A 23,172-nucleotide genomic window follows, 5' to 3' on the forward strand; every position below is an offset into this window, starting at 1 on the left:
TTTTTTTGGATTTGGTTAAATGAGTCCTTAAAGGTAAAGGAGAAATAGAGATTTTCTTAGGTTAAAAAAAGAGAGGAAAAAAACTGAGTGAATTTGTGGACAGCAGAACTATATTGAAGAAAAAAATGATGAAAATAGGGTTTTTAAAAAATGGGAAGGTGACCAACAATTTGAAGGAGCAGGGAGGGAGGGGAAGGGTAGAGAATGAAACACAAATAGAGAAAAAGGAGAAAGATAAAAGAATGAGGATGTATTAAATGCATATATCAACTACCCATGATAATGCAGTCATTGTACACTCCAAATATGTTCTAATAAAAAATAAGAAAAATTATATGTAAGAAACTTCATGTTTCACATTTTAAAAATAAGCATCATGAAGGAATAAATTGATGGAAAAATTAAATCTTTGTTTTTCTTATTTCTATATGAGCTAAGATGTAACTATTTGTTCAGAAGAGTAATAGCACCAATTTACTGAGTGGTTATAGCACATGAATAAGGGAAATGAAGAGCAGTAATCATATAAAGAATGGGAAAAAACTTTGTCATAATTATTCTGTCATGAAATGGTAGGACATTGTTTGAAGGTGGATTTACATTAGTGTTAAGTGTAGATTGCAAAATCCAAGACAATCACTTAAAGTAAATACAGAATAAAAATTGATATACTAAGATTGGAGACAAAACTGTAATTATATCAAATGCTCAATTAAAACCAAAAAACAAGGCTAGAAACAGTAGCCAAAAAACAAAGAATAAATTCAAAGACTAGAACAGAGTTACAAAAATAATAAATATTAATCCAACAATATCAATAACTACTTCAAATGTTAATGGTCTAAGTTAAAATTGAATTAAAGAGTAATTAAAAGAAATAGTGTGACTAGGTAAATCAAAAATTAAGACCAAATTATATATTTTTTATGAGTATACTAGTTTATAAGTATAATATATTGCATATTTTAAACATACTCAGATTTAAAAAAAATATTTATTTTCTGAATAATTAAACAAAATTTCATAATCAAATAATAAAAGAATAACAATAGTTATTGCACTGTGTATCATCATCTTCAAAGTTGTTACTCAGAGTACAAGACATAAACCAAAAAGATTCTTACAAAAATGAAATAAAGACTCACACTTAAAGAAAAGACATGGAGAAAGATAAACTATACTATCTATGAAGAAGACAGAGAGGCTGTTTTAATTTCAGATGAAAAAAACTTTCAAACACAAAAGATTATAAGAACAAAAGGGGAAAATAAATAATGACAAAGAAGTCAATTCTAATGTGCATGTTTAAAAGGTCAAAATATGTAAGTAAAAAAGAGGAATAACTGCAAAAAGATGTAGATACATCTACTATTTTGGTTGAAGAACTCAAAATCCCTGTGTCAGTTAACAGTATAAGTGATCTAAAAATATTTTCAATCAACCTGACCTTACTGGCGATACAGGACACTTTAAAAAACAAGAATGCAATATGAATTTTTCTCAAATGTTCAAGTTATATTTTCCAAGAAAAAGCATATTCTGGGCCATAGAACACAACTTAAAATTTGAATACAATAAAATTACATAAATTATATTTTCAGATCAGAATGAAATTAAATTTGAAGTAATGAAAAATATCTGAAAACTTAAATATTAGGAAATTAAGTAACATAACTTTAAATAACACAAGTTAATGAAGAAATCTTATTGAAGAAATATTTTTAATGAAATGAAGCTGAAAATGCAACTCATAAAAATTTATAGGATAATGCAAAAGAAGTATCTCAATGGAAATTTATAGAATTGAATGCATACATTAGAAAATAAAGCGTATCTAAATTAAATAACCTTAGCTTTCATCTTAGAAAACTAAACATAGCACAATGTAAATAGACAAGTGCTTTCTTCTATCATTTTATTAAATGGCTATACATTAATAATTTATAATTCACTGTAATTACTATAAGTGCAATAAAATTACCAAGTACATATTTAAATTAAAAAATAAACAAGTAGATGAACTAACAATGTAGCCAGAAAAAAAAATCAGAATAAAACAATAAACAAATGTCATGAAAAATACACTATCAAATGAATAATCTTCTAAATGAAAAGAAATAAAATATTAGTGATAGATATGTATTAGTTAGGGTCCAATCAGGGGAGACAAAGTGTTGTGCTAATTTGAACAGTGAAAAATCAATGTAAAGAAGTGACACCTAGTAAAAGGTGATAAAAACTAAAAAGGATAAAAGTGAACATTCAGGAATACAGATATTTAAAACAAAAACCTTTAAAAAGCGTACTATCTTTGAGATTGACAGAAAGTTCACAAGAAAGGATTACACAATCTAGATCCAATACCTCCACCCTAAGGTTGAGCTTCAGATATCCTTGGGAAGAGCACAATTGCTATAGGATCACATAGCCTACTAGTGACAGAAACTTCAGGAGATCAAATAAAGCCAACATGAAGGGATAGACTTCTAAGCAGCTCAGAGGCTGGTCAATGAATGCAAGCAGGCTAGATTTGGTGGATACACCTTACCATAGAACTGGAAACCTTGCCAGAGGATGTGGGAAGACCCAGGCAGGTCTTTACAAAATCACCTGTGGAAGTTCTTAGAAACTTTCTAGAGATGCAAGTGGCCCAGTGTTCATGGCCAAGCAGCAGTGTAACTATAAAGAATTGTGGGAAGATGTGAGCCATAACTTCCTTCTCCAGTTTCATACACCAATCAGACCTGCACCAAAATACAGCAAACCAGTTTCAGAATGAGCAGTCTTTTTCTCCTCCCATGGCCCTGTAAGATCCCTTTGGCCTTCTATTGACAGACACTAACATGAAGTCAGCTAATAAAGGAGACACACCTATAAGATCAGATATGATACCACAAATAGACAACTGATTTGAAGCTGAAGTGTAGTAATGATTAACAAAATACCCCCAAACAAATAAAAGTTTCATATAGTATAAATGGCCAAGGAAATTATAAAACTCTGAAATTATCTAAGATCTATTATATAAAATTACAGTACAGATGTCCATTTTTTTCATTAAGTTTATTGGTACATTTTAGGTATACAATACAGTTAGATTCATCATTGGGATCTTGTACCTTTACATGCTGTATCTTGGTTCTTATTTTTTCCCCATTCTCCTGCCCTCCTTTCACCCCTCCACCCTTCCCTATTTACAAAGAACTGTGTCAAACCATACCAGAAAATCATAAGATCATCAACACGTACCATAAACCATTATGCATGACAAAATGATCATAAAAGAAGATCAAATAAGAATCAGAGAGAAATACTTAATTAGTCAGTTTTCCATTCATGTGACAAAATACCTGAGAAAATCACCTTACAGAAGGAAAGACTTACATTGGCTCAAAATTTCAGAGGTTTCAGTCCATGGTCACTTGGGCTCCTTGTTTCTGGGCTTCTGGTGAGAGCATCATGGTGCAAAGGGTGTGGAGCAACACTGTATAACTCATGGTATCCAGGGAGAAGAGAGTGAAGAAGTCAGGACAAGATATAACATTTCTAGGCATGGCACCAGTTATCTACTTCCTCTGAGGAGGCTCTACTCCTAGTTCCTCTGCCTCCTCATAATGTCATCAAATCATGGATCTATCAATGGATGAAGCCACTGATAAGATTAGGACCCTCATGATCCAATCACCTTCTGCAAATTCTCACCTCTGAACCCTGCTGCATTAGAGACCAAGCCTTTGACACACAGTGCTTTTAGGGGATAGTTCATACTCAAACCCTAACAACACTGACAATACACATCTCAGAAAACAGGCAAATTGTCCTAATATATGAATAATATATAAATTTCAGTTTTAAAATGTACCAATATATTAGAAAATTCTCAAAAAATATGATTAGCAGAGAAGCTCAGCTGGTCCCAGAACCTGGAAGGAAGCTCCCCTCCTTCATCTCAGGCTCCTAGGGCAGAGAAGCTCAGCCAGTCCCAGCACCTAGAAGGAAGCTCCCCGCCTCCATCCCAGGCTCCTAGGGCAGAGGAGGTGAGCTGGTCCCAGCAACTGGAAGGAAGCTCCCCGACTCCATCCCAGGCTCCTACGGAAGAGAAGGTGGAGCTGGTTCTAGCACCCAGAAGGAAGCTCCCCTACTGCCATCTCAAGCTCCTAGGGCAGAGAAGCTGTGGTGGTCCCAGAACCTGGAAGGAATCTCCCCCACTGCCATGACAAGCTCCTAGGGCAGAGAAGGTGAGCCACATGGGTACCAGAAGCACCCCCTCCCATGGAAATGAGAAGACATGTAAACAACTCTTAAAAACAGACTTCCGGATCACCTACAGCAACCCCAAAGGGAAACAAGATGGAACAATCTGATACTCAACCACCTGGACTCTCTGAACTGGCAACAAAAGAGGATCTGGGAAAAATGAAATAAGAAATAATTACTCAGATAACAGCAAAGATTTTGCTCATAGAGCAAGACATGATTAATAAATCTAGAGAGGACACAGATAAAAAAATAGAGGATCTGAGGAACATGATGGAGTCCCAACATAGGAAACAAATGGAATCCATAAAACAGATACAAACAGATTTCCAAGAGATTAAAAATCCATCAAAAGTCTGTGCAGCAGAATGAACCAATGTGAGGATAGAATTTCACATATAGAAGATAAGATTGCAATTAGTGACCAGGAAAGGAAAAATTGCTTTAAAATTGTAAGGGAACTTGAGAAATCAATCCAGCAGCTGCTAGATGATGCAAAGAAGAATAACATAAGACTGATTGGAGTCAATGAAGAAAGAGGAGAGAGTGCAGATGACATAAAAAAATCTCTTCACAGAAGTGATGGCAGAAAACTTCCCAAGGAGGGGAAAAGAACTTGACATACAGATAAGTGAGGCATATAGGACTCCAGCTAACCTTAATCAAAAAAAATCTACACATAGGCATATAATAGTTAGGATTCCAGAAATCCAACAGAAGAACAAAATTCTACAAGCAATGAGAGAAAAGAAACAAATCACATACAAAGGAAAGCCCATCAGAATCACAGCAGACTTCTCAATGCAGACTCTCAAGGCAAGAAGAGCTTGGAGTGATGTATTTCAAGCCCTAAAGGAAAACAGGCTCCAACCCAGATTGATGTACCCTGCAAAGCTATCTTTCAAAATTGATGGAGAAATAAGATACCTTCATGACAAAGAGCACCTCAGGAACTTCATGAATACCAAACTGGCACTCCAAAAAATTTTAGACAATACCCTAGGAAAAGACAATGAGGATCACAACCCCAGGAAGCCCAGAAGAATGAATCCGTTGGGCCCTGAAAAATTAAATGCAAAGGGGGAGAATCTAACAAAAAGAAAAAGTAATGAAAATGCTTATAAAACTTTTAACTTCATCTCCCTAATGAGTGTATAATTCAATCTTATTATTGTGCTGATTAGTATTTTTCTGATTCTAGAATTGCACACAATTCCTTGTGCTATACTGGCTATTTATCATCTTCTTACGTCTACGTTTTAATTGGGTTGTCTATTAATGAGCTCTAAGAATTCTTTATATATTCTGGTCATAGGTTATATGTATTGTAAATATGGTCTGTTTAAGGACTACTTTTCATTTTAATGATGTCATTTAAAGTTCTAAATTTTGAGGGAATCTCATTTTCTTTTATACATCATTTTTTTATATCCTAGGTAGTTCTTGGCTACCCTGAATTCATAAACATTTTCCCTTATAATTTCTTCTTAAGGTTTTATACTTTTAGGCTTTTTTATTTAGGTTCATAGATTCCTTCAAGTTATTTTCATGTATGGAAAAAAAAGGTTGAGGTTAATTTTTTATATACAGATGCCAGGTGTTTTAGTGCCATTTGCTGCAAACACTATCTCTTCCTCGGCTCTTGAATTGAATTTATATTCTATAAAATGCTAATGCTAAATAATCTTTTAAAACTCAGTGGACCATATATGTGTGGTTCTATTTCTAGATTCTCTGTTTTATTCAAATGATCTATATGTCTTTCCTCACACCAACACTGCCTTGATTACTGTAGCTTTAGAAGAAGTCTTAAAATTAGGTACTAAACGTCTTACAACACTGTTTTTGTTTTTGTTTTTAACTTTTCTAAGTCCTTTGTACTCCTACATAACTTTTAAATTTCAATATCCAATTGTTCATTTATAGCAAGTATACACAGAGCTGAATTTTTATATATACCTTGTGTTTTCTAATCCTGCTGAATTCAAGTACAAGTTCTAGGGGCTCCTAGAGATTTCTTAGTATTTTCTCTGTAGATGATCATTTCATCTACATATAAAGATTTTGCTTCCACCTTGCCAATCATATCCTAGTTGTGTCATTTTATCGCCAGATTATTTTGTGGGGACTAAGTTTCAAAGTTTAATGGACAGATAAAAAGTAAGCATATCTGCGCTTGTTCCCCACCTTAAGGAGAAAGCATTGTATCTTCTCCATTTATATAAGGCATTCTTACTGGAAGTATGGAGTACATGTCTTTAATCTGTTGAGAAGTTTCTGTTCTACTTCTAGGCTCCTGATAGCTTTTACCATGAACAGCTGTAGAATTTAGTCCAATACTTTTTCTCCAACTAGTGACAGGATCACATGGCTTTTTCCTTTCCTCTGTTAAAATGATGACTTTTGGGGGTGGATCTTCCAATGCTGAAACAACACTGCCATTCCTATAACAAAACTACTTTCTACATCCTACCAGATCTGACTTCTAATAGTTTGTTTTGTTAAACAAATTTCTATCTATGTTCATACTTCTTTCTTCTGTTATCTTTGTCCAGTTGTAGGATTAGCACAATGTTGATTTCCTAAAATGAGAGAAGTGTTCCTTCTTTTTTCTCCTTTAAATGTTTGATATAATTTATCAGTTAAAATGTATATGAGCCTGCTGTTGTCGTATAGGTAGGTTTTCAAGCTAGGAATATTCTTTCTTTAATAGGTGCTATTCAAATTTTATATTTCCTCCAGAGTTAGTTTCATTAATTTGTCTTCCAAGGTACTTCTTAGAAGTTGTCAAATTTATTTCAAAAAAGATTTTTGAAATATGTTTTCTCTATCCTTTTAAATTCTGTAAAATCTGTGGTAATGTCTCCTAGATCTTGATATTGTGATTTAAAAAATGTATAATTGATATTGTGTTACAGGACGTAAAGGTCTAAAGGAGCAGGGAAAGTGGGAGGGGTAGGGGAAAGGAAAAAAGGGAAAGGAAAAAATATGAGAAAAGGAAAAAAAAGGAAACAAAGTCTTTGCAAATAAGGGAGGGTGGAGGGGGTGAAGGGAGGGCAAAGGAAGGGGAAAAAAATAAGAACCAATTTACTCATGTAATGGTACAAGATCCCAACGATGAATGTAACTGTATTTTATACCAAAAATGTACCAATAAACTTAATGGGAAAAAAAGTATGATCAGATATTGCAGAAAACAAGAAGTATAAATGATTCTGCATAACAGACAACCTCATCAAAATAAGAGAAAAGGTAATATCAATTGCAGTGAACTATTTTCTTCTACCAAATTAGCAAAAGCCAAACATTTAGTAATATGCTATACTACAAAGAAATTTAAAAAAACTAATAATCTGGCAATAATATACAGCTATGTATATATGTATTATTTTTAGTTCTATAAATTTATGCTGGAGTCATCCTGCATAATTGATAACTGAGTTATATACATGTATATAGATTGAAGCTTTTTAAAAAATTGATTTTCCATAGCCTAATATCCATCAGCAATTGACTGATTAAAAATTACATCTAAGCAAGGGAACTACATGCATCTATAAAGAAAAATCAAGAAGATACTTAATGATATAACAAATTCAATAATGTTTATTTTTAGAGTAAGAAGTAAATTCAGAACAATGTGCATACTTTTAAAATTGGAAAAAATAAATATCTACATGCATTACTGTTGGGATCTGTGTGGACTACTAATGAAATTACCACTGTCTCTTGAGGAAAAAAATAAATAGTAGAATAAGCAGGCACGTGTTTATAATACACTATCCAGTAATTTTTGAATATTGTACGTGTGATGTTATTAAAAATCAAATAAAACCATTTCAATTGATCAAATACTTTAATTATTAGAATATAATTACCAATAAGATAAAATATTAACAGTGGAATTGCTCACAGTTTTTAGATATTTACACAAACAAAAATAATGTCCTTTTGATATAACAATTGCTCCAGTGGAGTTACAGAGAATTCTGTAAGAACATACTACTGTCTAGCTTTATATAGACAATAAATGAAGGTTTCTAAGAACAAATAACCAACATTGGTAGAGTTCATCATCTTAAATGACTTTTTCTTTTTTCTTTTCCTATCCCAAACTTGCCTGCTCTGTTTAATAATTATATTGTGGTTAATACAGCCAATGTTAAACTTGTCCCGTCATAGAGGGTTATACTACGGTTCCTATTGTCTCACCAGTATGAACACTTTATATTCATTCATAGTAAACTGTTTCAGGGCCTACATCCTACCTCTCTGATAGATTTTTAATGTCTTGGGGCCAGGGATTTAGCTCAGTAGTTCCGCCGCTTGCCTCGCAAGTGCAAGGACGTGAGTTCCATCCCCAGTGCCAAAAAAAAAAAAAAAAAGATTTTAATGTCTTAAATGTCAGGAGAAGTAAAGACACAGTATATCGAAAGGTTGACCAGTGCCTCTCAAAATGTTTTTCCAAAAATAAAATTTTACCAAATACTTTTTAGAAAGAATAAGTAAAATAATGCCTCTCTTATATGCTTTTTAGGCATATTTGGTAGTAGATTGAGAAAAACTTCTGCTAAAATAAATACAGAAAATCTGGATTCACATAAAACAATCACAAGAAATAATATTAATGAGAAAATACTTGTGGTGAATTGTTCACCAGTTAGTGTCCTCCTGGGTGTATTATGCTACAATTTAAAAGAAGTTCAGTTCTGAAAACCAGGAGGGTGATATATTACTGACAAAAATCCACTTCAGCTGTCATTAGCTGCAAAATCCAAATAGCAATTCAAACTATCAAGTTGTTTTTTGTTAACCTTTTATAGAAAAACACCAGGCTATGAATATATGAGAAATATTTTTGGAAAGTAAAATAATCCTAAAAGTAATATATCCACGCTGATTTACAAACCATCAATCTCTCTCCCGACCACATGTATCAAAATTGCACACAAATCTAATGAAGGAAAGGAAAGGGAAGAGATGACTCATTTTTTATATAGTTGATGTTAATGAATTTCAACAGATCATTTGCCCAAATGAAGGTATTTAGGAGTTTTGTTACAAATATATTCACTAGTACCTAATGTAAAATAAAATACTAATGTCTACCCTTAATAAGTCACTTGGGATTCTTATAATGTAAGCCCCTACCTAGAAATCTATTCTTAAACCTAATTGTAAAGAAAGGAATTTCCATAAGTCAAGGAGTGATGGAATCAATCTAAGGTTTTTCCATGTATTACCCACCAGTAGCACGTGTCTCCCAGGGTATGTTCGTAATACTCCACATAGGCCCCTTTACGCCCCAACTCTCAGCCTTTTCTTTCCCCAGCCTTCTACTAGTCTCAGGAACTCACGGCACCTCCTCAGCAATATTTCTCAGGTCCATGATCTATTATTTGCACATTCCCTTTTAGTTGTTATACTTAAATCTGGCACTGTTTTAAAGGTAATATTTCCAAGTAGTTTTTTTGTATGGCTTCTGGTTTCTATTTCAAACTCCTTTTGTTGTTGTTTGCAGAAAATTCTCCTTTGTCTCTTTCTAAAGCCCCTGAGTTCTTATTACTGAATCTCTTCTGATGAGATAATACACTTCATCAACCTAATATAGTTTATTATCTCTCACCAAAAATTTTTCTCCACACAGCACAGATACAATTCAGTCTAGTTATTTCATTTGATGCTCTTCTTTTTCCTTTCTTGGACCTTTCTCATATCATTGGCCATTTAATGTTGGAATGCCTCACTGTGAAATTTTCACCTCTTCCCTTTTCTATGTGTACTTGTGCACTTGAGTAATTTATTTAGAATCATGGCTTTTAAATATCTGTTACAGAGTAACAAGAATTAAAATACATTCTTCTAGCCTAGATTACTCCTCTAAACTTCAATTACCATATTCATCTCCACTTGGATATGTAATAGATTATCAAAATTAAAAGACTGAAAATCAGCTCTTGAATTTTTCTCTCGATAAAATACCCTTTCCCAAGATTTCTTCATCTTAAGTAAAAGGAATATTATCCTTTCAATAAAATTAAAGTAAGTAATCAAAACAGAAAACAATAAAAACCCCAGAAAACAATGATGTGATATAGTAAGAAAAATGTCTGTTTCTTTGAAAAAATTTAAAATATGAAAAATATAAGTATAAACACCTAACCAACAAAAAATACATGACAAACATCTGTCAACACACACAGAATATTCTGGAATATGAGGGTGGTACTGCAGCTCAGTAAAAGAACACTTAGCATACAAGAGATCCTGTTTTCAATCCCCAACACTACAAAGCAAAAAAGAAAATTCATAACCAGTAAATAGAGTATATAATTTATGATATTTACTTGCATTTTTCCACAACTATCTTAATGGTTACGGTATGTGTATCAAAATAAGATAAGTTTCTTGGCCAAAGGAAAAACACTATACAGCTTTCTATGATGTTGACCTACCTTATGATAACCTCAGTATGAATATGTGGTCAAAGTCTTGAAGTGGTATTGATACCACAAAGAGTCAGAAGTAATATATGTGTTGGTATGGCCTGTAATATTTTTATTCCATCTCCAGAGCTGAAATATGATTAGACCTGGTTCACTCTATCGTTAAATTCCAGATATCCATAGAGAGAGCTGTTACTCTATTAATCATCTTTCATTAGAGAAAGTAGTCAGAGATTGTCCACTTTAGGTGATGGCTGTCACCAAGGGTTAGTTTCTCATTTCAGAAACTGGTTGTTTTTGAATGGTTGAAAGTTTGTCATTATTTGTATGGCATTAAAATCTTATGCAGTGTCATTCATTCAAAGATCTGACATTTGAGACAGTTTATACCACTCTACTAGATCATATTTCACTTTTGAATTGGCAGTAAAAATTATTATTTTTAGCCAGTTTACAAGTTAAAATAGCAAGGACTAAAAATTTATACTCCATCTGCTAAGAACTATCCTCTGTCCCTGGAACCTGGCCAAGGATAATCTTATTGTTATCTAGTTAAATAGAATGTCAAACAAATTTATTTATCAGGTGAAATATCTGTTAGAATATGTGTGTGTGTGTGTGTGTGTGTGTGCGCGTGCACATCTTGTGTGTTTCTAAAAAGAAACTTGTTTTATTTTTTATTTTTTTATTTTTTATTTATGGTACCGGGGATCAAACTCGGGTCCTTACCCTCGCGCAGCAGGTGGAGAAACCACTGAGCTAAATCCCCGGCCCACTTGTGTTATTTTTTAAATAAATCTTGGGAAGAGAATCTTGGGACGTGAATTCTGAACAAAACAAAGGTAACAAAAAATATCTGCTACAGAGAGGATTTTAGAAAGATGGCAAAGTAAAAGACATCGGGAATCTGTCTTCTTATCTAAAAATCATTGCACAGGCCGAATACGTCTGATATATGTACTTTGAAACTTTTAAAATATTGAAGGTTAGGTACTTCCAGAAGGCTTGGAAAGTGAATTGTGGTTAATTTCAGTCAACTTCAGTTCAGAGCACAGTAATAGCTACTCAGTCTGCCACACCTTTCCATAAGGCAGGTATCCATGAATATGTTCCAGGCACAGTTTGTAAATAGCTACAGAGACACAAAATGTGTGAAAAGGTCCTTGTTTTATAAATATTGTGACTTTCTGCTGTGAATGCTGATTGCTGTATCTCATTCCAGAGGTGTGTGTAAAGAGGTAGGCAGCTACTCTTTTTAAATCTCTCTTCCATGTGGTAAGACCCTAATCCTCAGATAAAGTGACTTCTAGGGAATTTAAAGAACCAGTAAAATTTCCTTTTCCTTTTTATTTTTCTCCTTTTGGGAGTTGAGCATTAGAAGCTGGAATATCGAAAAATACTGTAGCTATCAAAAATCAACCAATAATAAATACTGGAGGGAGAAAGGAACTCTTCTCCACTCTTAGTGGAAGTGTAGACTGGTGCAGCCATTGTGGAAATCAGTGTGGAGATTCCTCAAAACACTAGGATTAGAGGTTCCATTTGACCCCGCTATCCCCCTGCTGGATATTGTCCCAAAAGAATTAAAAGCATCATACCACAGTGATGTATGCACGCTCATGTTTATAGGTGCACAGTTTGTAATAGCTAAATATTAGAAACAGCCCAAATGCCCATCGATTGGTGACTGGATAAAGATTTTTTTTTTCTTTTTTCTTTTTTATAAAGTGGAATACTGCTTAGCCATAAAGAATGATAAACTAGGGCTGGGGATTTAGCTCAGTGATTCTGCCGTCTGCCTCCCAAGCACAAGGTCCCGAGTTCAATCTCCAGTACCAAAAAAAGAAAATGATAAACTAGAGACATTTATAGCTAAATAGATGCACATTGAGGCCATACTCTTAAGTGAAATAAATAGAACACACATGTGTAAATACCGAAAATTTTTTATAATGTGGGAAACTGAAAGTGTAAATGAGGACCAAAATGTATAACAGAAATGTGAATTATCCAAAGGGGAAGGGGAAGTAGGGGAGAGGGAGGGGGGGAAGGAAAGAAGGGAAAGAAAAAATTATAAGAAAAGAGGGAAAAAACAGAAACAAAATTCTTGTAAATAGGAAGAGGTGGAAGGGTGGAAGGGAGGGAAGGATAATGGGGAAAAATACGAACGAAGATATATCATGCACAGGCACAAATTCCTAATTATGAATGTAATCATAGTGTATACTTAAAACATACAAATAAATTTAATAAATAAAAAACACTGCATATACAAGAAAATTAGAAACTTATCACACATGCTTAGGGAAATGCTCAGAAAAAGATCCAAGATTTTAAGTTTACAACTCAGTCTGTCTGACACCCCAGAGAAAGCCTGCAATAGAAAAGCAGCTAATCCTAGAAAGTGGAGAAAAATCTGATTTTCAGAATTATCACATTATGAGATTCAAATGCCTAGGTTTCAATTAACAAATTAAAAAGCATATAAAAACACCAGAAAAGTATAACTGATTTAAAAGAAAGAAAAATAATTAATGGAAGACCTACATATTGGACAAAGTTTTTCAAAACAACTGTCTTAAAGATGTTCAAAGAACTAAAGGAAGATGTAGACAAAGGCCAGGAAGGGATGTGGTGTGAATGAAATGGAAAATTCAGTGGAGATAGAAAATCTGAAAGGTAACCAAAAAGAAATTCTGAGACTGGAAGTAAAATAATTGAAATAAAAATGCACTAAGAAGTTTAGAAAACATTTCAGCAGGCATAAGAAATAATAGGCAAATTTGAAGATAGGGCAATGGAAATTACAGAATTAACTTCTTATGAACAGAAAAGAAACAAGTGAACAGAGTCTCAAAGGCCTCTTGGGCACTATTAATCAGACCAATTTACACATTGCAGGATTTTCAGAAGGAGGAGAGAAGAGGGAATGTTGGTGTAAATAATCTAAAAACTACTCACATTTGATGAAAAACATAAATATAAATATCCCAGAAGCACAATAAACTCCAAGTAAAATGAATGTTGAGACCTACATTAAAACAATTGTAAAAATTTTCAAAATACAGTAAAACAGAAAAAAAGAGAAGAAATTCTCAAAAGATTATTGGTGCATATCTCATCTAAGAATTTAGAGGGCAAAAGGACATAAGCTGACATATTCACCATGGTAAAAGAAAATGGAAAAAAAACCTATCAGTCAAGAATATTAGGCATGGCAAAACTATCCATCAAAATTGAGGGATAAATAAAGACATTCTCAGATAAGCAAAAGTTGGTCTGCAAGTAATATTAAAAGGTCTTTCAGAGTGTGAAACAAAAAGACACTACACAAAAACTCTACACCATATGAAGAAAGGCAGATCACCATAAAGATGAATATATGGTTACTTATTAAAGCTACTGTTGTTGTAACAACACTTTGGAATTCCACTGGTTTTGTTTGTTTGTTTGTCGGTTTGTTTTTTAGTGTAGTCTTTGTATTTGCACTCATGACTGTGATTTAATTTGACATATATGTAATCAGATATGCAAATTTACTTTCTCTCATTGTTTTTTAAATTTTTAATTTTATTTGTACAATTTAGATTTACATAATGATCATGTTCATCATAGGGAATTTGTACCTTTACATGATGTATCTTGATTTTCATTTTTCTTCCATTCAACTCCTCTCCCTTTCACTCCTTCTCCCCTTCCTTATTTACAAAAGCCCATTTCTATGTTTTCCTTCTTGTCTCATTTTTTCCTTTCTCTTTCCTTCCTTTCTTCCTCTTCCCTTTCTAGTTCCTTTTCCTTTTGAACATTTTTTTCCTTATTTCATATTGTCTATTATACATTTTAGTCTCTGTTTACATTTTCAGTTTCTTACACCAGAGAGACAATGTGGTATTTATACATGTGTTTGGTTTATTTCACTTAAGAGTATCTATTTCAAGGTGCATCTGTTTAGCTATAAATACCTGTTTATTATTTTTTATGGCTAAGTGGTATTCCATTGTACAGAAAAACTACATCTTCTTTACCCATTCTTTGGTTGATGGGCATTTGGGTTGTTTTACAAGACTATTAAGAACTGTGTTGTTATAAACATGGATGTACATATATCACTGTGGTATGATGCTTTTAATTCTTTTGAGAAGACACGCAGAAGAGGAATAACTGGGCAAATGGGACCTCTAATCCTAGTTTTTTGAGGAACTCCATTTCTTTGGTACAAGATTAACAATAAGAGTACTTAAAAATTATTGGTCTAAATGCTAGCCTTATTACAAAATTAGTTTGTAACTTTACATTTTATTTCCTAGATGATAGTAAAGACTGATGCTTTTCAAATAGTTTTTGGTTTATGTCTTTGGCTAACCAATATATAAAGATGTAATTTTGTCCCATCACCAGCCAAAACATATGAAGCCCATGCTGTAAGGGGCAGTATTCATATGTTATTAAAGTTATTTTTTTTTCTTTTTAACTTATCTGTATTTGTTACCTCTTAAAGCAGAATGTGACCTGGGCACTCCATTTACATTCACAGGCCTTGTTTCAAGCAGCATTGCAGTATATCTAGGAGGTTTAGTTTATTCCACTAAACAATGCTTTTCTTTGGAAAACAAACCCCGTGGAATTTCTGCCATCAACTTGTAGAAATAAGTGTGTTAATATGTTGTTAAAGTTAACCTGTTACAAATTCAAATTAGAATGTTGTAACTTTAGGTGTTAAGGTGTTAAGTATAAGCCGTATTTTGTGGGAACTACAGAGAAAGTAAGTATAGAATATATACATGAGAAAATGAGAAAAAATTTACTCTTCATTATTAAATATATTGACTAAATACAATTGAACTTAGAAATACACAAGATGAAGTTAAAGATTCATAATGTCTAAATAAAACAAATGGCGCAATGACTTCTTGTTAATCACCAATTTCAATTACTTTAAATATATATGGATTAGACTTCCCATTTTAAAGATAGAGATTGGCAGAATAAATAGAAACAGATGATTTAACTACATGCTTCTGCAAGAGAATCAGTTTGGATCCAAATACAAGTGGTTTTAAAGGGAAAATATAGTTCACACAAATAGTAACCAAAGGAATACAGATTATCAGTCTACTGATATTAAACAAAATTGCCTTTAAATTAAAAAATGTTACAAGAGATAAGCTTACATATACTTGATTGAACTTCCTCTGCACTATCATACCCAATTGAATAAGTGAATTGTCTGAAATCTTCAACTTTTAAATTACAGCATTCATGACAGGTTGAGGACAGGTCCTATAGACACAAGTTTGTGCTTCACACCTGCATGCTTGACCTCCTTAGGAAGTGTTATGAACTTAATGAGAGCAGATCTTGTATTTCATCCTCCAAGGGCCTTATATAGTTTGTATAACTTTAGACATTGATGAAATTGTTGTTGCATTGTATTTATAAACAAACTATTTTAATATATTTTAGGCTTGCCACATATAACACATAAGATGTGAAACCCTGTCATTGAGGTTCACAGCTGACTAAAACCAGCTGAAGAAATGAGAAATGTGAAAGAAAATGATATGTTTTCTCTTTCTAGATTTACATTATGTTTCCCATATATCCCCTCGTATTATACTCCCCTTCATTTATTAAGGAGTTTTAGACTAGTGTTAAATATTACCATGTGTTATATTAAGATTGTAATTGGAATTAATGAGTGGAAAGTATTGCTTTGAACCAGAAATGTAGTGCTTGAAAAAGTAGAGAAAAAAGTGTGATATAATTTTAAATCTTTCTCACTAACTTTAAAGACATAAATAGGTTAAACTGAATATACAGTGTTAAATTAAGCATATGGAAGAAGGGAAAATGTGTGAAAGTGATGGCATTAATTGACAATTTACTTGGAAAGGAATGACTTGATCCAATCAGTCTTGGAGTTGTCCTGATCATAATGTACTCATAAAATACTCATAAAGATTTGTTGCATTTGCCTTACAATGCTTACATGAAACAGCTTAATTTCCTACATCCTCAGATCCTCAAGCCAGAATTCTTCATACCATTTCTCATTATTCTATTCCTTTACAAAACATATGAAATGTTTCTTTTTACCCTGAATTATCAGGGTTTTTTAAAAAATCAGATTACTGGCTTTCTTTACTTAAAAAATTACTAAATATTTATTATTTAAGTTCAGGTTGTAGAATTAAAGTTAAACATAATTAAAATGAGATAAGTATTAAAGATATTGAATTTTAAAGGACTAAATGAGTAAAGAATTTCAGAAATGCTCTGCTTCAGTTCCTAGGGTCTTCAGTACGTACTGGCCATAAACTGAGCAGACATTAACTTGAAGTGGTCATCTTCCGCCTTCAGACAGACTGACATCGCTATAAAGAATCGGCCCATGTCTGAGAACTGCACATTTTGTGTCATTAAAAAGTAATCTCGGGCCAGGGATTTAGCTCAGGGTTTCAGCACTTGCCGTGCAAGTGCAAGGTTCCATGTTCAATCCCTGGTACCAAATAAATAAATAAAATAAAATAAAATAAAATAAAATAAAATAAAATGTAATCTTACTGTTAATGGTGAATAGGTTTTAAAATTCTAGCCATTCTGAACTGTTCATAGGTTTCACTATGTCACTTTATATGGACTATAATTAGCAGACAGCCTAAATTAATAGAAAAAATTCCTACACAAATGCCTATTTTACATCGTAACCCATTCAGCAGTTACACTAGAGTTCGTTTAAAAGCGACTTTAAATGACTCATGCCTGATTTCCAAAGCAAATAAATTAAAATTTGGCTGTTAGGGAATGTTAAGAGTTAAAAACAATTTTAATGTAAAGTAGTGCCATACTTGGCATTACTGAAGGTTTTTTGTTTTTAACATTCTTTAGTAAATTTAAATGTAACAGTACATTGATAACCATTGAGTACTAGAAACTGACCATTCATTTCATTCATATATACCCATCTGTTTACACTGTCTAGATTAGAAAAAAATTCATGTAATATATTAGTAATAGAACTAGAACTACAGCTTGGCCACAAGAACCAGTAGTATCTCAAGTATTTCTTTTTTTTAATTCCCTGTGGACCAACCTAGCTTTGTTTTGTGGTGTTTTTTTTTTTTTTTTTTTTCTGACAGTTCTGTTTCTGACATCTAAATAATGACAAAATTTAGTTATTTTGATACATAAAAATTGTTGAAAGAAATACAGAAATTATAGTATATAATGTTAGTGTTAAAATTAAGGCAGAAATTTGGATAGATCTCCCCTTTTTCCTTACTATAAAAAAGAATACATTTGAGTCTAAAAATATTGTTCCATATGCACAATTTTTGCCAGTTAAAATATTGCATATTCCTTTAATCTAGCACTTGCTGTTATTTCTACCTTTCATGGAGCTGCTGGCCAGTCTTCCATTATATGGAAAGCGAAACTAAACGGCAATCTACTTTATTACCCTGAGTATTGAAGTTTTGTAAAGAAATGTGTCCTAAGAAATTATGAAGTACATATATTCATATTTGTCAACTCTTTGTAGAATGTTGCCATTTTTAAATTTGCTACTATATAATTGCTAATTTTATTCTTAAAAACCAATATTGATAACATTTTAAACTCTAATCGTGACTGAAATTACAGCTCTTGAAAATACATGTTGATCACTTTATTGTTCTGAAATTATGTATAGTATAAATGTTTTAAAATTCTAAGTATTACTTAAAAATAATATATAATTAGATGCCATCTTTAATGGGTAGAAACAATTTACATTATAAACTAAAACCACTAGATTAAAGAACTATTATATGAACTGCTAAAGATTCAGTCTTGGCCTTCACCCACTTATGTATTGGGTCACAGAAAATTAAGGTGGTTTAACTGGTTGACACAGTTTTAAAGTAATGTTTTAAAAGCTACTTACTCTTGCATTTGGGACTGGGAGTGGGAAATTTCCGTTCAAAAACAGATGAATGACCTCATTTAAACTCTCACCAAATGTTTTTGGCTCTAAATTTCTTCATTTGATCCAGATGTTACAGTATTAACTGCCTGTAGCCATTTACACTATTAATCCATAAATTGACATTTTTGCTAATAGTATAGCAAACTGAGGTCTTTGTCACTTTTACTTAAAATAGTGAGAAAAATAGGGAATGATGGTAATCCCGACACCCTGTAGCAGCCTGTTTTCAAATTTTCTTTAAAAGATACTATCCATTAGGAAGGTAATTGACAAGATATTCTGTCAAAATTGCATTGATTATATAAGTTAGAATAGCTAAAATAAATGACATTGAAAGTTCTCATGACAAAGAAATGATAATTGTTTGAGATGATGATAACCTAAATATCCTGAGTTGATTCTTATACAACATACACATGCACCCAAATACCACACTATATCAAATAAATATGTACAATAATTATCTGTCATTTAAAATAAAACTAAGCAAAAAAAGAAAATAAAATCTTTCATGTTATGGTTATATTATTTTTAAAAACAATGAATGGTATTTTAACTCTGTGTGAAATTGATCAATATGATAGCAAATGCTTAATAACTGATTAGTCACAAGAATAAAAAATACATTATAATAGACAAGGTTAAGCATAAATTAAATATATTTGTGTATATTTTCTTAATCTTATTCCTAAGAAAAATATGTGGTACAATTCTTCACAGAATATTGAAGTTACTTTACTTCTCATATTAACGTAGCTATTCCCATGTCAATGTAGCTATTTAGATGACATTAGGTAGAAACTATACTCATTTGTCAAAATCAGAAGTGTCTTATATTTTAATATATCATTTTACAAATGAAAGCCACCTGTGGTCTTGACCATAATCTTTCCAAATCAAAACCTACAACTTTCCTGAGACCTGCTGTCTTCATGGAGACATTAGCTTGCTAAGATATTTTCTGATTTCCTCTTAGTCTTAGTAGTATTTATTTTGCTCCATTTTAATGACTGACATTCTTTATTTTCTGGATTTTTTTAATTTTTTAGTGTGACGCCAACTGTTCCCCACTCATTTTTTTCTCCTAGCCAGAATGGCACCAGTAATTAAGAACCCTTCATGGAATTTTTGACTTAAATGAAAGTGTTTAATTCTCATGCTTCCAGTTGGTGACATCTTTCTTCATTAATTTCATAATCCTTACCTCAAGTATAAATCTACACTCTAGTTAAAATATCATATATAATTGATATTCATATCTGATTAGCATTTATATCATACCAGTTATATTAATTAAAACAACAAATCTGAATTACTGAGAAAGTTAAAAATTTACAGAATATTAGACAGCAATAATGCATTATTTGAAGAATGACTTTGTTACAAAGCAAATGTATTCTATTGTTCACCTAATTGTCAAAAGGAATAGAGCCAGACATGAAGGAAAAATAACAATATAAGATATGACATTGTTTTGTAAGAGGTTTAAAATAATGTGAGGGAAAAAAATCAGCAATTTAAGAGAATAGGAAAAGTGTAAAGTAAGTTCTCTAACATTTATAACTGGAAAGATTATAATATGATAGACTGTAAGGAGATTCTATGGAAGTCTGAAATCCGGACATTTTTGGAAATCAAAATGAAAATAATTCAAAGATGATACATTGTTTTATGAAAGTATAAAAGAATATATGACATAAAAATACTAATGGATATATCCCAAAACTTCCCTCACTGTATTGTTTGTAAACAACTGAGGAAAATAGAATGGTAAGATTATAAATTATCAATAAATATAAAATGACTCTTTCTACAACATTGCTAATAAAAGGCTAGCACTACCAAGGGTTTATTATATTCTAGGTACTCTTTTAAATGAATTATTAACTGGATTAATATGAACAATAAAAAATAACCTATACTAACCACATTTGCAAACAAAAAAATAATTCTATAAGGTAAAATATGTCTATTTTATACAGGTAAAGAAATTGAATCATAAAAAATTTTAAATCCCTAGGCATAAACTGTCGAATCATGTTGACTCAATCAAGGTTAACTGTTATATCCATCTCTTGTGTCACTTGATTGGCTCAGCAACCACAAAGGAATTTGGTGGGGCACATTTTTGGATGTGCTGGGTGAATCATGGAGGTATTATATCTGGTTCTTCTCTCCTTCCTCTATGGTTCTGCTTCCCAGTCACTATGAACTGAAAAGCTTTGCTCCACCATGCCCTTCTGCCCTGCATGATGTTTCTGCCTTGAAGGCAGCAAACCATGGACTGAATATACCCAAAATGAAAACTATATTACACCTTTCTCCCTTTGAATTGAAAGTAGTAGATTTTTGTCTCAGCAATGAGAAAGCTGATGAATGTATCAGTCAAATTTATTGTTGACAAAGCTTTCAAAATTTACAAATTCTAAAACTTAGTTGTTATCCAGAATGTTATATTTACTAAAATCAGAATAACTATTAAGTGTAAAATACTTTGGGATTGTGGTAGAATATTAACATTTAATATTTTAATAAACTGTCCATAAATTATGAGTAAATAATGAGATATTTCAACTTGAATTTTTACTTGCACATCCTCTAATCATTTTTAAGATTCTATAAAGTAAGAAACTGCTTGATACAAAGGGTATGAGAATTTCATATTGTAAGATAATAATGCAAAAAACATAGAAAGGAAGTTTTTACTGTAGACTTCATTTCCTTAAACATAGTGACTGTAAACCTATAATATTAAAATTATATTATTAAATATTCTAATTATTAGTAGTATATATTATTAAATATTATAATTTAAAAATAAATTTATAGGTGTGATATGGTGCCATGCGCCTGTAATCCCAGCTACAGAGAAGGCTGCAGGAGTCAAGATTGCCAGGTGAGGCCAGCCTGGACATCTTAGTGAGACCCTGTCATAAAATAAAAGAAATGTAAAAGGGCTGAGGGTATAACTCACGCATGGTTGCTTGCCTAGCATGATTGAAGTCCTGAGTTCAATGCTCATATTGCAAATAAATAAATAATAAATAAATAATAACCATGTCAGTGATTAAGAATAATATATATTGATATCTACAAAATTGACCATTTTTGAAAGCACTTTGATGACAGAGGTGAGCAAATACTATATATTTATTGTATAAGTTTGATAATGATTTTCCAAATTTCAATAAATTAAAAGGAACATATTATAGTAATAAAAGAAAAATAAATTCATAACAAGAAAAAAGTAAAGAGATGTATATTTATACTATATCTTTAATTTCAAGAAACATTAAAAGAAACAGAACATTAATTTCAAGAAACATATATATGTAAATAATATATATACACACATATATGTGTGTATATATACATATACACTCATTTAGAAAATCTCTGTCTTTCTGGCTTCAAACTGTTTACTAGTCTGAGTTCTCAACTTTCTTTTTTGTTTTCATGTAAATTTCTTTTTTGGGCCACAACTAAATCTTAAAATAATGAAAATGAGAAATATAAACTTGACCATCTTATTGATTTTTCAGTGTCTTCTTTGTATCACAATTTTCCCATCTAGTATCCTTATGGACTCCAGATACTTGGAATTATCCATAATTCTTATTTTTTGTTCTTCATGTTAATTAATCTTAAAATTCTGAAAATCTTCAGTTGTAGTACTAATGGCATCACGTTGAATAGGACTAAAATTTTGTATGCCTATATGGTTACAACAGAATTTTAACAGATCTTCCAACTTTCACCTTTGCTCTAAATACCCTAATTGGCCTGTTAGAATTTTACCATACTATTTTTAGCTCAGGAAATTCTCCTACTCAAAAACCCTTTTTGCTTTTCAAATTTGTGAACACAGAGGCAGGTTCACTTTGAAGTTACTGAAAATTGAGAATCAAGATCCTTTACTGGCAAAGTAACTTTGCAGAGCTCTATACTCCATTTTGTACATGTAATTTTATATTGTATTTCATTTAAATATTTCTGAAGAGGATATTGTGGGTTAACGTTGATTATGAACACTTGATTGGCTTGACTGATGCCTAGGGAATTATTTTCTTGGTTAGAATTCTCTGTCAGAAGGGCCGGGGATTTAGCTCAGTGGTTCCGGCACCTGCCTTGCAAGTGCAAGGTCCTGAGTTTGATCCCTGGTACCAAAAAAACAAGAAAAAGAATTCTCTGTCTGAGAAAAATAACAGTTTAAATAGTGTGGGGCATCTGTGTAGGTTCCCCAGATTAAGTATGAGAAAGATTAAAATATCCCCTACGTTCTCTTAGTGTGAAACTTCAATTTATGATTCTCAATGAGTGTGGGTCAAACCTATGAAAATAACAAGGAAGATATTTTGTGATCACAGACAAAGAAACAAAATGCATTATGCATGGGTTCAAACATAAGAGGGGGTTTTATTGTATGTATGTATGTATGTGTGTGTGTATATACGTATGTGGTTGTATCCTTAAATACCACCAATTAGTTAACTGAGGTCAAAG

The sequence above is a fragment of the Heterocephalus glaber genome, unplaced genomic scaffold (assembly GCF_053883595.1).
Source record: "Heterocephalus glaber isolate CG9 unplaced genomic scaffold, H.glaber_assembly_v1.0 deba00001586, whole genome shotgun sequence".
NCBI classification, from domain to species: Eukaryota; Metazoa; Chordata; class Mammalia; order Rodentia; family Bathyergidae; genus Heterocephalus; species Heterocephalus glaber.